Source organism: Schistocerca gregaria, unplaced genomic scaffold, assembly GCF_023897955.1.
Source record: "Schistocerca gregaria isolate iqSchGreg1 unplaced genomic scaffold, iqSchGreg1.2 ptg000327l, whole genome shotgun sequence".
NCBI classification, from domain to species: domain Eukaryota; kingdom Metazoa; phylum Arthropoda; class Insecta; order Orthoptera; family Acrididae; genus Schistocerca; species Schistocerca gregaria.
Genome location: NW_026061797.1, coordinates 6,277,337 through 6,293,173, shown reverse-complemented (window position 1 = coordinate 6,293,173; position 15,837 = coordinate 6,277,337). Strand labels below are relative to the sequence as shown.

At 40.3% G+C, this 15,837-nt stretch overlaps 1 non-coding gene across 1 annotated transcript; it reads right to left on the bottom strand.

Moving 5' to 3' along the window:
- Positions 1-10,779: 10,779 nt before the first annotated feature.
- Positions 10,780-10,854, bottom strand: Trnat-ugu (transfer RNA threonine (anticodon UGU)). Its single transcript has one exon. It is a non-coding gene; the product is annotated as a tRNA-Thr (tRNA).
- Between the last annotated feature and the right edge of the window lie 4,983 nt (positions 10,855-15,837).

Below are 15,837 nucleotides of genomic sequence, written 5' to 3'. Positions count from 1 at the left end.
CAAAGTTTTCAACTGTGTACCCCATTATACCTTGGATTCCCCAACGTGTCGGATAAGAAAGATAAAAATACAATCACTACTCGTTTCTTCAACGACAATTTAAGCTGTGTTCTGTGGTTCCTCCCAGAGTTCATCACGATATATTCCGAAGAAAATCATAGTTAACGAACGTTATAAATTGCTCTAGAAACGAAGGCAATCCCAGTTAACATTTAATAAGGCCACTGGTATCCTTCGAAATGCAACTAATCAAAGTAATGCAGAACGTCGTGGGTCACAGCGGATGGGTGGAATCGAAATATGACATTTACCCACGATCGCTTCTTTTTGTCAATTTGTGCCATTAATTTCTCTGCTCCCTAATCTGATTTCGTATCTCCCCATCAGCTATTCGATCAAAACTTTTTTAGCATTCTTCTACACCACCACATTTCGGAAGTTTCTAGTCGTCTCCTGTTTGGGGAACCAGGCATGTTAACTGCTGATTCGCAATATATTTATTCCGAAAGGCAAAAGGAACCCCGAAAACAATGAAAATAATTTTGTTTATTGGTGACTGTACCAGTTTGATTTACACTTAGTGCGAATATGAAAGTATTTTATTCCAAATCCTTATTTGAAGGTACTAAAATGTCGGTTTAAATGGCAGCTTGCTATGTAAGACATGCCCACTTGTTTCTCTGTGCCATCTCTTCTTTGAGATGATAAGCCTAGGGACATTTTACCCGTAGTTTTTTAGCTTTCACCTATTGAATACATTTTTTCTTGTCTCGTAGTCAGTTGTTTGCTACAGTAATAACGTTTCTGAACAAAACAAATGCCAAGATCTACCCACAAAGTTTTCGAGAGAAGTTCTAGAAGACTTGCAAGAAATAAAAAAGTAAATATCATGAAACAAATGTTATGTTTTTGTACAGCATGCATACTATTGGAAAGTGAAAGAAACTATGAATTTAAATGAGTGCATGTACGACGTTAAGTGCAATGCAACTTTAAATTTTCCGTAACTTTTCTAACTAAATGTACCTTTCCTCTCAAAACATTTATCCCAGAACCATGGAATTCTAACGGTCAGTTTTCTTACTCGAGGGCATGAAGAGTCGAGGGATATGAAAGGGAAGCAGTGGTTGGGAAGGGAGTGAGACAGGGTTGTAGCCTATCTCCGATGTTATTCAATCTGTTTGCTGAGCAAGCAGTAAAGAAAACAAAAGAAAACTTCGGAGTAGGAATTAAAAACCATGGAGAAGTTGTATTATAATGAACACTATGGTCATTTTATTTTTGAAATTTGCCTGCAAAACCTCTCTTTCAAAATTTTTCTAAAAATTTCAGTATTAATATATTATTCATGAAAAATTGTCAGCTTGTTGGAAAACAGTGGAAATGCATGTAAGTAATGTTTTGTGTTTTACCGTTAATATAACACAACTTAGAATAAGGATCATATAAATAGATCAGTTAACATGGTGGAGATGGAAGATACGTTCTCCCCGTGAATATTGTGTTTAAAAACAAATGAATATTTTCAAATCAACAGCTCATTTCATGAAGTCATAACTAGAAGTGAATAATCTCCACAAAAATTGGTAAGTTAATTACTTTGGTGCAAGAAAGTCTCCATCATTAAGGAGAACGATGTTTTCAATAACTTGCCGGCAGCCATAAAAAGCTTTACTACTGACAGATTTCAGTTTACGAGGAGCCTAAAGGATTTCTTGCTAACCATCTCTTCCGACACCATTAATGAATTGAATTACTTAGTAGAACAAGCGCGCGCGCGCGATTGAGTGTGTGTGTGTGTGTGTGTGTGTGTGTGTGTGTGAGAGAGAGAGAGAGAGAGAGAGAGAGAAGGAGAGAGAGAGAGAGAGAGAGAGAGAGAGGTCAAATAATACGTGTACTATCAGAAGTGTGACCAAATTTTCATTCCTCGTTCATGATCAGTCCATTTGCGGTCTGTGGATAATAAATTAGCATATTATTTTCCCATTGAGTATCTCCCCATTATGGATCAATTTCAATGGAAAGTACATATAATCTAACCCTCTTGTCTGCCCCACTCCTGTTGAAGGTTAAACATGAGACAAATACCTTGTTGTTGTTGTTGTTGTTGTTGTTGTTGTCTTCAGTCCACAAACTGGTTTGATGTAGCTCTCCATGCTACTGTATCGTGTGGAAGCTTCATCTCCCAGTACCAACTGCAACCTACATCCTTGTGAATCTGCTTAGTGTATTCATCTCCTGGTCTCCCTCCTCGATTTTTACCCTTCACGTTGCCCTCCAATATTAAATTGGTGATTCCTTAATGTCTCAGAACGTGTCCTACCATCCGACCCCATCTTCTAGTCAAGTTGTGCCACAAAGTTCTCTTCTCCAGTATCCTATTCAATACCTCCACATTAGTTATGTGATCTACCCATCTAATCTTCAGCATTCTTCTGTAGCACCACATTTCGAAAGCTTCTATTCTCTTCTTGTTCAAACTATTTATTGTCCATTATTCACTTCCATACGTGGCTACACTCCATACAAATACTCGGAGAAAAGACTTCCTGATACCTAAAGCTATACTCGATGTTAACAAATTTTTCTTCTTTAGAAACACTTTTCTTACCACTGACAGTCGACATTTTAAATCACTCCTAATGCGTACTCCCAGATAATTTATGGAATTAACTGCTTCCAGTTGCTGACCTGCTATTTTGTAGCTAAATGATAAGGGACCTATCGTTCTATGTATTCGCATCACATTACACTTGTCTACATTGAGATTCAATTGCCATTCCGTGCACCATGCGTAAATTCGCTGCAGATCCTCCTGCATATCAGTACAATTTTCCATTATTGCAACCTCTCGATACACCACAGCATCATCTGCAAAAAGCCTCAGAGACTTTCCGATGTCACTCACCAGGTCATTTATGAATATTGTGAATAGCAACGGCCCTATGACACTCCCGTGCGGCACACCTGAAATCACTCTTACTTCGGAAGACTTCTCTCCATTGAGAATGACATGCTGCGTTCTGTTATCTAGGAACTCCTCGATCGAAGCACACAACTGATCTGATAGTCCGTATGCTCCTACTTTGTTAATTAAACGACTGTGGGGTACTGTGTCAAACGCCTTGCGGAAGTCAAGAAACACGGCATCTACCTGTGAACCCGTGTCTAAGACCCTCTGAGTCTCGTGGACGAATAGCGCGAGCTGGGTTTCACACGGCCGTCTTTTTCGAAACCCATGCTGATTCCTACAGAGTAGATTTCTAGTCTCCAGAAAAGTCATTATACTCGAACATAATACGTGTTCCAAAATTCTACAACTAATCGACGTTAGAGATATAGGTCTATAGTTCTGCACATCTGTTCGACGTCCCTTATTGAAAACGGGGATGACCTGTGCCCTTTTCCAATCCTTTGGAACGCTTCGCTATTCTAGAGACCTACGGTACACCGCTGCAAGAAGGGGGGCAAGTTCCTTCGCGTACACTGTGTAAAACCGAACTGGTATCCCATCAGGACCAGCGGCCTTTCCTCTTTTGAACGGTTTTAATTGTTTCTCTATTCCTCTGTCGTCTATTTCGATATCTACCATTTTGTCAACTATGCGACTTCAAGAGAAGGAAGCACAGTGCAGTCTTCCTCTGTGAAACAGCTTTGGAAGAAGACATTTAGTATTTCGGCCTTTAGTCTGTCATCCTCTGTTTCAGTACCATTTTGGTCACAGAGTGTCTGGACATTTTGTTTTGATCCACCTACCGCTTTGACATAGGACCAAAATTTCTTAGGATTTTCTGCCAAGTCAGTACATAGAACTTTACTTTCGAATTCATTGAAAGCCTCTCGCATAGCCCTCCTTACACTACATTTCGCTTCGCGTAATTTTTGTTTGTCTGCAAGGCTTTGGCTATGTTTATGTTTGCTGTGAAGTTCCCTTTGCTTCCGCAGCAGTTTTCTAACTCGGTTGTTGTACCACGGTGGCTCTTTTCCATTTCTTACGATCTTCCTTGGCACATACTCATCTAACGCATATTGTTCGATGGTTTTGAACTTTGTCCACTGACCCTCAACACTATCTGTACTTGAGACAAAACTTTTGTGTTGAGCCCTCAGGTACTCTGTAATCTGCTTTTTGTCACTTTTGCTAAACAGAAAAATCTTATTACCTTTTTAATATTTCTATTTACGGCTGAAATCGTCGATGCAGTAACCGCTTTATGATCGCTGATTCCCTGTTCTGCATTAACTGATTCAAATAGTTCGGGTCTGTTTGTCACCAGAAGGTCTAATATATTATCGCCACGAGTCGGTTCTCTGTTTAACTGCTCAAGGTAGTTTTCAGATAAAGCACTTAAAAATATTTCAATGGATTCTTTGTCCCTGCCACCCGTTATGAACGTTTGAGTCTCCCAGTCTATATCCAGCAAAATTAAAATCTCCTCCCAGAACTATAACATTTCCCTAAGGGGCTCCATCACTAGCCTAACGTTGGAGCTCCCAATAACTAATAAACCCCTCCCCCCGTGTGCCTGCTCGGACCTTGCTGAAGGAGCAGCCACATGTCCATTCACAGGCAGAGCGGGCGATGCCACACGGCCAGCCTCCACATTGACCCTCCGCCTCGTGCGCCGCGAACGCCACTGAACCCACCACTCCCCTTGGGGAGAGGGTGGCCCAACCGCGCCCGGTACCCGCGAAGATCTCTCGACAGCAGGGACAGTGGGTGAAGCATCTAATACCTGGGGTGCACCATGCGACGCACCAGACTCCCCACTGCCGCTACACTCCGAGGCAGCAGCCTGAAGACGGCTGACCGCGGCCATCAACACGCTCAGCTGTTCGCGAAGAGTGGCCAGCGTCCGTACACAGCAGTCACACATCCTATCCATCCTAAGGAATCAATTTACCGAAGAGACTTAATCAACTTTTAAGTAGACTGCTAATTCACTAAAGGCGATTGATTACTGACTAAACTGTGATTGCTAACCACTTCTTGTGGAAAACAATGAAAATAGCACTACCTGTCTCTGGACTGTATTCAAAACAAACACTAGCACTACTGGCACTATGGCTGACTACAAGGACTCTCTCTGACTGTATTCAAAACAAACACGAAATCTATGTAACACTATTACTAGCACTCGACAATTAAAGCTTCCTAAAAGCAAAAACACACGGAAGAAGAAGTGACAAGTAAGAAAAATAGAGTTAATACTTAAATTAAGGTAGCTCGCTGCACAGCAGACGTGAAGCAGCCGGTGGTTAGGGCGACACATGAACTTACAACAAAAAAGTAATAACAGATAGAAATACATGTTCATGAACCTGAGAGAAAATCAGTCCATAAGTTTAAGCAAACGCTATCAGCAGTACAATGAGAATCAGCTTAATTTTTCAATTAACTCCTCGACAGAATAAAAGGAGTGACCCATGAGGAAACACTCCAGTTTCGATTTGAAAGCGCGTGGATTACTGCTAAGAGTTTTGAATTCGAGTGGCAGCTTATTGAAAATTGATGCAGCAGTATGCTGCACACATTTTTGCACATGAGTTAAGGAAGTCCGATCCAAATGGAGGTTTGATTTCTGCCGAGTATTAACCGAGTGAAAGCTGCTTATTGTTGGAAATAAACTAATATTGGTAACAAGAAACGACAATAAGGAATATACATATTGAGAGGCCAATGTCAAAATACCCAGACTCCCTGAACAGAAGTCGACAAGAGGTTCGTGAACTCACACCACTTTTTGCCCGAACCTCCAGTTTCTGAGCCAAAAATATCCTTCTAGAATGGGAAGAGTTACCCAAAAACATAATACCATACGACATAAGTGAATGGAAATAAGCAAAGTAGACTAATTTACTTGTCGAAGTATCACTCACTTTCGGCACCGTTCCAATAGTGAAAATGGCAGTATTAAGTCTTTGAACAAGATCCTGAACGTGGGCTTTCCACGACATCTTACTATTTATTTGAACACCTAGGAATGTGAACCGTTCAGTTTCACCAATCATATGCCCATGCTGTGAAATTAAAACGTCAGGTTTTGTTGAATTGTGTGTTAGAAAATGTAAAAACTGAAGCTTACTGTGATTTAACGTTAGTTTATTTTCTACAAGCCATGGACTGAGGTCATGTACTGCACTACTTGAAACGGAGTCAATGTTGCACCCAACATCCTTTACTACCAAGCTAGTGTCATCAGCAAACAGAAATATTTTAGAGTTACCCGTAATACTTGAGGGCATATCATTTATATAAATAAGGAACTGGAGCGGCCCCAACACTGATCCCTGAGGAACCCCCTCCCCCTTGACAGTACACCACTCAGATCCCTCATCACACTGTATTACTTTCCCCCATTCCCGTAGATCGTTCCCTAATGATCTTCCTGAAACACTCTACAACTTCTGATTCTGTCAGTTCTTTCAGGTGCCATCTCCTTAAATTCCCACCTTTTTCCAGTTTCTTCAGTTTAATCTACAGTTCATAATCAATATATTGTGATCAGAGTCCACATTTGCCCCTGGAAATGTCTTACAATTTAAAATCTGGTTCCTAAATCTCTGTCTTACCATTATATAATATATATGAAATATTGCAGTATCTCCAGGTCTCTTCCACGTATACAATCTTCTTTCATGACTTTTGAACCAAGTGTTAGCTATGATTAAGTTATGCTCTGGGCAAAAACCTACCAGGCGGCTTCCTCTATCATTTTTTACCCCCATTCCATATTCACCTACTACGTTTCCTTTTCTTCCATTTCCTACTGTCGAATTCCAGTCACCCATTAATATTAAATTTTCATCTCCCATCACTATCCGAATGATTTCTTTTATCTCATCACACATTTCATCAATTTCTTCATCATCTGCGGACTACTTTTACGACTTTGGTAGGCGTGGGATTCGTGGCTATCTTGGCCACAACAATGCGTTCACTATGCTGTTTGTAGTAGCTTACCTGCATTCCTATTTTTATTAATTATTAGACCTACTTATGCATTAGCTTCATATTAGCCTTCCTAATACTAAAATCTATATCCGATGTTAACAATGACGCCGGTGGATGGACTATCAGGAAATTACTGACCGTCGAGAATGTCACAAATATAACCGACAAGCTAATGGGCCCTTCACAGGAAAAGGTTTTTTGCCAGAAAACGGGGAAAATTGAAACCCAGCAAATGAGTAAAAAAATGTATATTCACTGACAAAAAAAATAGTGTACGCACACAACTTACACAACAATAGTCTGGGATTACTCTATTACGTAATACAGTTTTTGTGATTGTATCTTGCAGCTTTAGTTATTTTTAATTAAAAGAGGCTTTAAAAGGACAGAAAGAACGTGTTGGACTACGCTACAGATCGTTCTGTTAGCACAGTCTTTACTTTGTAATCACTTTCGTTGACTTCGGCAACTCTCAACAGAAATCTCCAACCTAACCGAGACAATGTGCTACGATACAGCCGAGATCATGACAAGAGAATGGGCTACATCACACTCGAAGTAAATGTATATAGGTAAGGATCCCCATGACCTGTATACGTCTGTTATAAAAAATCTCCAAGCCACTCTCCTCAAATAGACCGCAATCTTCTCTTGACCTTCAACTGTTACTATTTCAGAATTGAAAACCAGATTCAAAGAAAATTTGGCTACAAGGCACAAAACTAGAAAAATAAAAATAATAAAAGTGAGAACGTGAAACATGTTAGCAATAACCATAAACAGGAGATTTACAGAAAATATAATTGAGAAAGGAAATCATTAATATTATCGACCGTTTAGGAACTCTAGGCTACGAAATGGATAAAACCACATATCGAATAAGTGGTGGAAGAGTTAGTGTGTATTAGATTAAATCCAAACAAGAATTAGAGAAAAATATATCGAAGCAAGGCCTCTATTACGAAAAATTGCTAAATCTCGAGACAAATTGTGTCCTTCTGTATTAGATGAAATGTTTTGGCCCCTAGTACGGATGAAACAGTATCTGCAGTATCAACAGGAACTTCGGACATGTGTTTCATATTTCATCCAAGCCTGCAGTCTATAAATATTTAAACAAAATACTAAAACAAAATACCACTACAGGGGAATTACTTACGAAGTAGTTCTTGGTAAAGAAACACAGGACACAATTACGTATGTAGGCTTAATACGAACTACAACTGTGTTTATAAATCGCTATAGTTGCCTTGGACTAACGACGAGCAAATATCAATATAACCTGTGCGCTTTTCAAAGCTGTTATCCATGAAAAAGCCAAACTACGTATCGTGAACAAAATACAATTTAACACCGAAACAATGACATTAGCTGACAATGGGCACAGACTTTAGTCAATGCGCACTGTTGAAAATTTGTGCCAGACCAGGATTAGCACCCGAGTCCCCTGGTTACTAGGGAGAGGCAATGATCACTGTGTCCGAATTACACAGTGGTCAACAGAATAGCACGAACTGCCCGAGCATGCCGTTCTTTAGATCCAAATTCTCAATTTCTCCATAGACTGCTAATGCACTGCTCCTTGAACATAATCCTCCTCCCTTTAATTATACAGTACATGGCGAAAAAAACAGACACCGAATGTATGCAAACTTGGCCTTACGAACATTGCAGACGTCGTCTATGTAACACACGTCAAACTTCAAAGAATTTACCAATTCGTTGCATTGTTTACAATAGACCACAAATCAAGTAACGTAAAAAAAGCACTGCGTCTATTGAGATCATGATTCAGAGTTAAAAAAAACTAATAAGTCGCCTACATATTACAGTTGCTGCCGAAAGAGGAGAACCATTATTTTCCCACAAAAGGAAATATAGTTAAAATTACGCTTCTATTTCGGTTAGTTTATGCGGTTACTAAAATTTGCAGTGAAAGTTACATAGTGGACTCTACCCTCCCCCCACCAGAAACGTAGTTATCGTGGCTGTTGTGAGACTTTTGTACACAGTTAGAGAAAGTGTGTTAAATGTGGCGCGGACGGAAACGCTAGGCTACGCTACAGGGCAATCTGCTCGCACAACGTTTAGTCGGCATTCATAATCGTTGGCGTAAACAACTCTCAATCAAATTACCACCTTCCAACCTAACTTAGATCTCGGGCTACACTACCAATCGGCCTGTCATCACAACCAAAAATTCATTGAGGGGGGTGGGGGGATTTCCTGTAGCTCTCTCTAATGTATCTCTAGGCAAAACTGCCAGTTTTGTCAGACTCAACAGCAAGATTTACCAATGGTAAACACTTTTGAGACGGCTCGTAATTTTAGAATAGTCCTCTTCGTCTTACTTGGCATAAATTGTTCGCTGGCGTCCCAGCAGCTAGCTCCCTCAGTCTCTGCTTCTGCCATCGCACCACGCTAGTCTGCTGTTGTCCTAGCAGACCGAACGCACCGCACATCCGATACCTTCGGAACCACTCACTGGCCAGTTAGCAACTGAGCGGAACACTGTTTACATCGTGAAAGGAAAACTATGCAAAGATGTACACTTAAATGGCACGACTGAGTAGCACACACACACAGTAATATCTGAGGAATGTCCTTCGACACGCGCAGAACGAAAGTCTTCTCGCGAACGTACAGCGTCTCTGAAAAAAAATCTCGTGACTATATTCCGGCGTTACGGCCAGGTTCTCATACAAATGAGCAAAAAAGGGTACATTTGAAATTCTTTTTGAGACAATGAAAATACATTCGAAAGATCTGTTTGGGAATTACGAGTGATAATACTATGAGCTTAATTTTAGATTTTCAATAAAAAATGGCGCCCGTAATTATGATTTGATCAAGGGCCTGCGAGACTGGAGTACGCAGAGCGCGTGCAGTGTGGCACCTCATATGTTACCTGAATTCAAAAATGGGTAACATCAGTTGATACTACATTATTCCTCTGAAATTGAAAATGGATAACATCAGTCGATAAAACATAAAATTTATGGGAGCGTATACCTAACCGCAATGAAACAACCTTAAATTTAACGATACAGTGCTAATTCGAACTTTGAGTTCGATTTTTGAGGGTTTGTTTCACTCCTTATGCCTACACAAAAATTAGTTAATATTAACAAATGTCATATTATAGCTATAAGTTCCTAAGAAAAGTGTTTACTTTTAGGGGTCAGAGGTAGATGTTAAGAGAACGAACCACTTTTAATTTATGCTGCATGTCGTTCTGAGAAAATAGTTACCCGAAAAAAATGTGTTCAAAGTTTAGGGAAAACATTTAGTTATATTATTACTTCGATTTGCATGAACTGAGTGTTACATATATATTTTTAATGTCGCTGAAAACGAATCTGAAGTCAGATTTTCAATATTCAAAACAGCTAATCCAATACGGAGGGCAACCGATTATGTTTTGACCAATTTTTACCAAAAATGTATTTACGTTTAGTCTGCAAGTCAAGGAGTATTTATCAACCCTTCCTCTACCTCTGATTGTTCCTAGACAGCAACTTCCTGTTCTTCTTGGCAGGAAAAGCCGATCTGTCAAAGCTGGATATGCAGCACTCGGCAGCCTGCACTTGATATTCGTCCGTATTTTCGGTGAGTATGTTTGCATGCATTCTGCAGTATGAATCATTTTGAGCACGTGCGACACAGGACGAGTTATCATCTACATCTATATGGATACCCTGCAAAACACATTTAAGTGCCTGGCAAAGGGTTCATCGAATCACCTTCACAACTGATAATTAATTGAAACCCTCAGCTGCCGACAGGTGTTGTTGATATACTTCGATGGGGACAGCTGAAAAGTGTGCCCCTACTGGGACTCGAACCCAGAATCTCCTGCTTACAAGGCAGACGCTCAATCCATCTGAGCCATCGAGGGCACACATGAACAGCACGACTGCAGGAATTTATCCCTCGCACGCTTCCCGTGAGACTCACATCCCCAACCGTCCACAATCCGCATACGTAATGTACTTAATAGGTATTTGTCCATCCACTCATTACTGGCTCACACTAAGGTGACGATTCCCGTAAGAGTTCCGGCAACCTGTGCGCATTCGCACAGACGAAGGTCAATGGCTGGGTAACGTTTAACCATAGATATGAAGATAGTAACTGCTCTCGAAAGAACAGGCGCCACTGACGACCTTGCAACTCTTCTAGAATACATGATAGACCGGCCGATGTGGCCGAGCGGTTGTAGGCGCTTCAGTCGGGAGCCACGCGACCGCTACGGTCGCAGGTTCAAATCCTGCCTCGAGCATGGGTGTGTGTGATGTCCTTAATTTAGTTAGGTTTAAGTCGTTCTAAGTTCTAGGAAACTGATGACCTCAGATGTTAAGTCCCAAAGTGCTCAGAGCCATTTGAACCATCAGTCCCTATGTTTACACACTACTTACAGTAACTTATGCTAAGGACAACACACACACAACCATGCCCGAGGGAGGACTCGAACCTCCAACAGGGGGAGCCGCGCGAACCGTGACAAGGCGTTGGACACATGGCGGGTACCCCGCGCGGCTCATGGCAGCCGTGACACTGCTTCAAACAATGGACTGTAGAAACTTTTGTAAAGCACGGATTAAAAAAAAAAACTTTCTGTTCCAAGAGTCTAGACAAGTACACCTTTAAAAAATGCAACTACAAAGAAATAGAATTTTCGAACGTTTTGAATGAGAACCTGTCCTTATGGAACACCGTTGATCAAATGTCACAGGGATTATATACTCAGGTTTCACATGTGGATTAACACTTTCTAATCAATATCCGGAATGAGCAGGGCTTAAAACTTTGAAGAGTTAAATTTCAAGGGCCGTTCTCTTGTATGCAAATAGTTTCACAGTAGAAATTTCTCTAGTTTTATTTATTAATTTATTTATTTATTTTTTGCTGTAGGTAAAGAAGGATAGCATTGTGAGGAGGGGGAAGGGGGGGGGGAGGAATCTTGCATCTCCCACCTTTGAATTCTCAGTACAGAATTTTTATTCATTACGAGATTCTTAGCCACTTGCAGAAGTGATTTCGAGTGATTCTGCAAAACTTTTCCTTTAGCCAATCGTAGCAACTATAGGATTCCGTTCCTGCTGCATGACATGTCTCGGAACTTAAACTGACCAACTCATTTGCATAAAGAGCTAGCTTATCATCCGCTTCTTTACTTGCGTAGACCGTTCATGGTCTGCAAAGAATTTTTTTCTTTAATCGTTTTTTTATGTCTTTTATAAACTGCAACACTTTCTAAACTTTCTAAACTTAGCGCCGTTGAAGCATGGTCTTTTACTGAATGATCAAAAAGCAATGCTGACAGCTGGAGTCCAAGGTTTTTGTTAATCAAGCCGTTTGTATTCTTGTGGTGATATCTCCGTACAGTCTTTCATTCCCTAACGCATATTTCTTTATATCTAATTGAGAAGTGAAATACCGGTTTTCATAGATGCAGATTTAAAATATTTTAATATAACGCAATAAATATTTCATTAAAATTTTCATCCCCTTATGCTCGAAGTTCCAAAACCAGAAAAACACGTAGTTTTTAAAAATTGTAACATATTAGCCGAATACGAATTGTCAGATATATTTAGCAATCCTTTCATAATGAACCATTTTCTGAAACATCTCACACCCTTTAGGGGTTGGGTTTCAAAAACAATTAAACACGTATTCTTCTATTTAGAGCCGAGGAGCCAAATTCAAATCTTCATCCATTTAATTCTAAAAATGCTTTCATAGTAAAATATTTCATAAAACATTACATCCCCTATTTCACTCTATTAGTGAGTTAAATTTCCAAAAGCAACGAAACACATTTTTTTTACATCCAACCGAGATGTCAAATACCTATTTTCATAGATGTAGCTATAAAAATGCTTCAGTAGTTCTTTAATAATGATTTATTTTCAAAAAACCTTCACTAATTATTTTATCCCCCAATGGAAGAATTTCGGAAAATGCTAAAAACCTGTTTCTTTTTTGTATCTGACTGAGACACCAAATGTCAATTTTCGTAGTTTTGTAGTTATAGCTTCAATAGGGACATAGGGACATATTTAAAAAAAAAAGACTTTCAACCCATGTTTCACCCCCATAGGAGTGAAATTTCGAACAATCTCTTCTTAAATGATGCTTTCAGCGTAAGATTTACACCTTCATCAAATTTCAAGTCCGTATACTTTGCAGGTTGGGCTGGAAGGCTATGGGTCAGTGAAACCTGTGCCCCTATTGCACCTTCTTGGAGGTTGTAGTTCCAAAAACAGTGAAACACGTAGTTTTCAATAACACAATATTCATAGATTTCGCTTTAAAAACTCTTTCGCACTGAAATACTTTCATAAAACATTACATCCTATATTCCACCCTCTTAATCGTTGAATGTATCAAAAACAGGTTTTCATATATTTCATGAAACATTTCATCCTCTGTGATATGGGGTATGGTAGTGACACACCAAAATCACAATAGTAATCCGTTGTAGTTGCTACATATTTTATTACAATCAAAAGCATTATAAAATCACAAGGCCAGATCAGTTGGACAAATAATAAATAAATTTCGTTAAGTGGAACGAGACCCGTAAAACTTGAAATTTGAATATGACTAGGTATATATACTTAGGTAAAGCTTTACTTAAATAGCACAAATGTCCATAAAATTCATAGCAGAACTCTCACTACTTGCAATCAGGGGAGAAACAGATTAAGCGTAAGAATACAGATATTTAACGTTCGGCTTGCCAACTTTCCTAAACAAAACTGTATAAAAATGACTAAAACAATTAAGGGGGTCCTTTAATTTTGACTAAACGGACCTTCAAATTTACTTACTCAGTTGATTAATCAACAATATTCTTAGAATGATTACAACTAGAACATGACTATATGACAATACCCTTAAAATAAGGTTGCTTCAATATTTCGTGTGAATTGGCGATAGACGCGAGCAGACCAAGGATTCAAATCAATACAAGAGATCCACGAGGCAGAGAATGACATAGAAATATACTCAACATGGCAATGCAATTGAACTTTGGATGCTATAGTTCAGCATCGGAAAGATGGAATCACGCAAAAGTGACAACATAACCCAAGATGTAAAGGAGAGGACATGGCCTCAAATATCTCTCTGCCGCCGTGGTGCTCTGCTCCCAGTATGCTAGCGTCGACCGCTGCCAGTTATCTCTAACACAACACACATCAAGAGCAGACAATTTTCTGAGACATAAACTACACAACCCTATCTGGAGAACAGGTGAGCAATACAACTGGACTGAAACCAATGAGCCTCCGTGAGTTACTTGGCCAGTGCCAGCCCTTAAACTTTGATTAATAAGATCGCTAAAAATCATACCGAAGTTAAGATGACGAGACTTATCTCCAGGTTCGCCATATTAGTGGCAGAGACAATGAATTGGCGACGCTCTTATCCGTATGTTCGCGGCAGAGTCTGGGGAAGGCAAGGGCCACGTGGAGCCGGATCTGGGGGTCAATTTCCTTCTCTCCGAGACACCCGGCTTCTTCTGCGACTTAGCTGGCAAACAGGCCGAGGACCCCGGGTGGGGACCGATTCGGCAGCAGTTGGCGGATGGCGAGGTCTTCGGGGGGTGGGGTGGGCGGGGGGTGTCTTGTGTAAAGGGGAAGACAACCGTGGTGAAGGGAAGGTCTGTATTCCACAGGAACGAGTTAGCATGGCACTCAGATATTTCCACGATTCGGCGGTAGGGGATCATTTGGGGTTCTACAAGACCTTGAACAGAGTTCGGGAACACATGTTTTGGCCCAACCTATATGGCGATGGCGTGCGATTTGTTGGCAACTGTGTCCAGTGTAAGCGCGGTAAGTCCCATGTTGGGCCGCACAGAGAACTACTACAGTCGGTTAGCGAGCAGTGTCCTCTGGACCGCGACTCAAAGATCGAAACATCGATCGACGGAAACTGGCGCCAGAAACGCACCATCTTACTCTATTTCATCCCCTTAGGGGTTGAACTTCCAAAAACACGAAAATACGTATTTTCTTATTTGTAACCTTGAAGTCAAATACCAATTTTCGTAGATATAGCCTTAAAAATACTTCCATAGTCCTTCCATAATTTTTTATCTCAAGATAAAATGTTCACCTACTATTTCACCTCATAGAGGTTAAATTCCCAATAATACTGGAACACATATTTCTTTATTTCTGACCTAGAAACCAGATACAAATTTTCGTCTGCCTAGCTTCAAAATTACCTTAATAGCTACATGTTTCAAAAATCCTTTCATTTCCTGTGTATCCCCCTTAGAGGTGGAATTTCGAAATATGCAGTATAAGCGGTATAAGATCAACAACCTTTCCAAATCTCAAGGTTTATTTTCCTTGGCGGTCTGGACTGTATGAATTTCATAGTAATGGCCTCCACACACACACACACACACACACGCACACACACACACACACACACACACACACACACACACACACACCACTAACAATGCCACCACCACCTCCTGGGGAAATTTCTGCAGACGCCCTTGTTCCACTGCAGTCATATTTTGCCGACGACCTACATTTAGCAGCGTGGGAGGGATAGTGTCGTGCAACAGACAGTATACTCAGTAGACAACGAACTGTTCGTTGTGAAATCAGGGACATAGGAACCGAGACTGACACAGAAGGTGCTGAAGGTGAAGCACACTAGACTCGTGTCTACCACGGCTTCAAATAGTATCGATTTACTATGAACGGAAGTTCCGAAAAGTGAGCAAGTAATTTTACAGTAAATTCAGTACCGATGGTGAGGATATACAACGAAAAACATTTCTATAATATTTCAGAAATAATGAAACATTCCACTCAAGTCGCGCGGCAGAAAACGCAATGGATATGCTT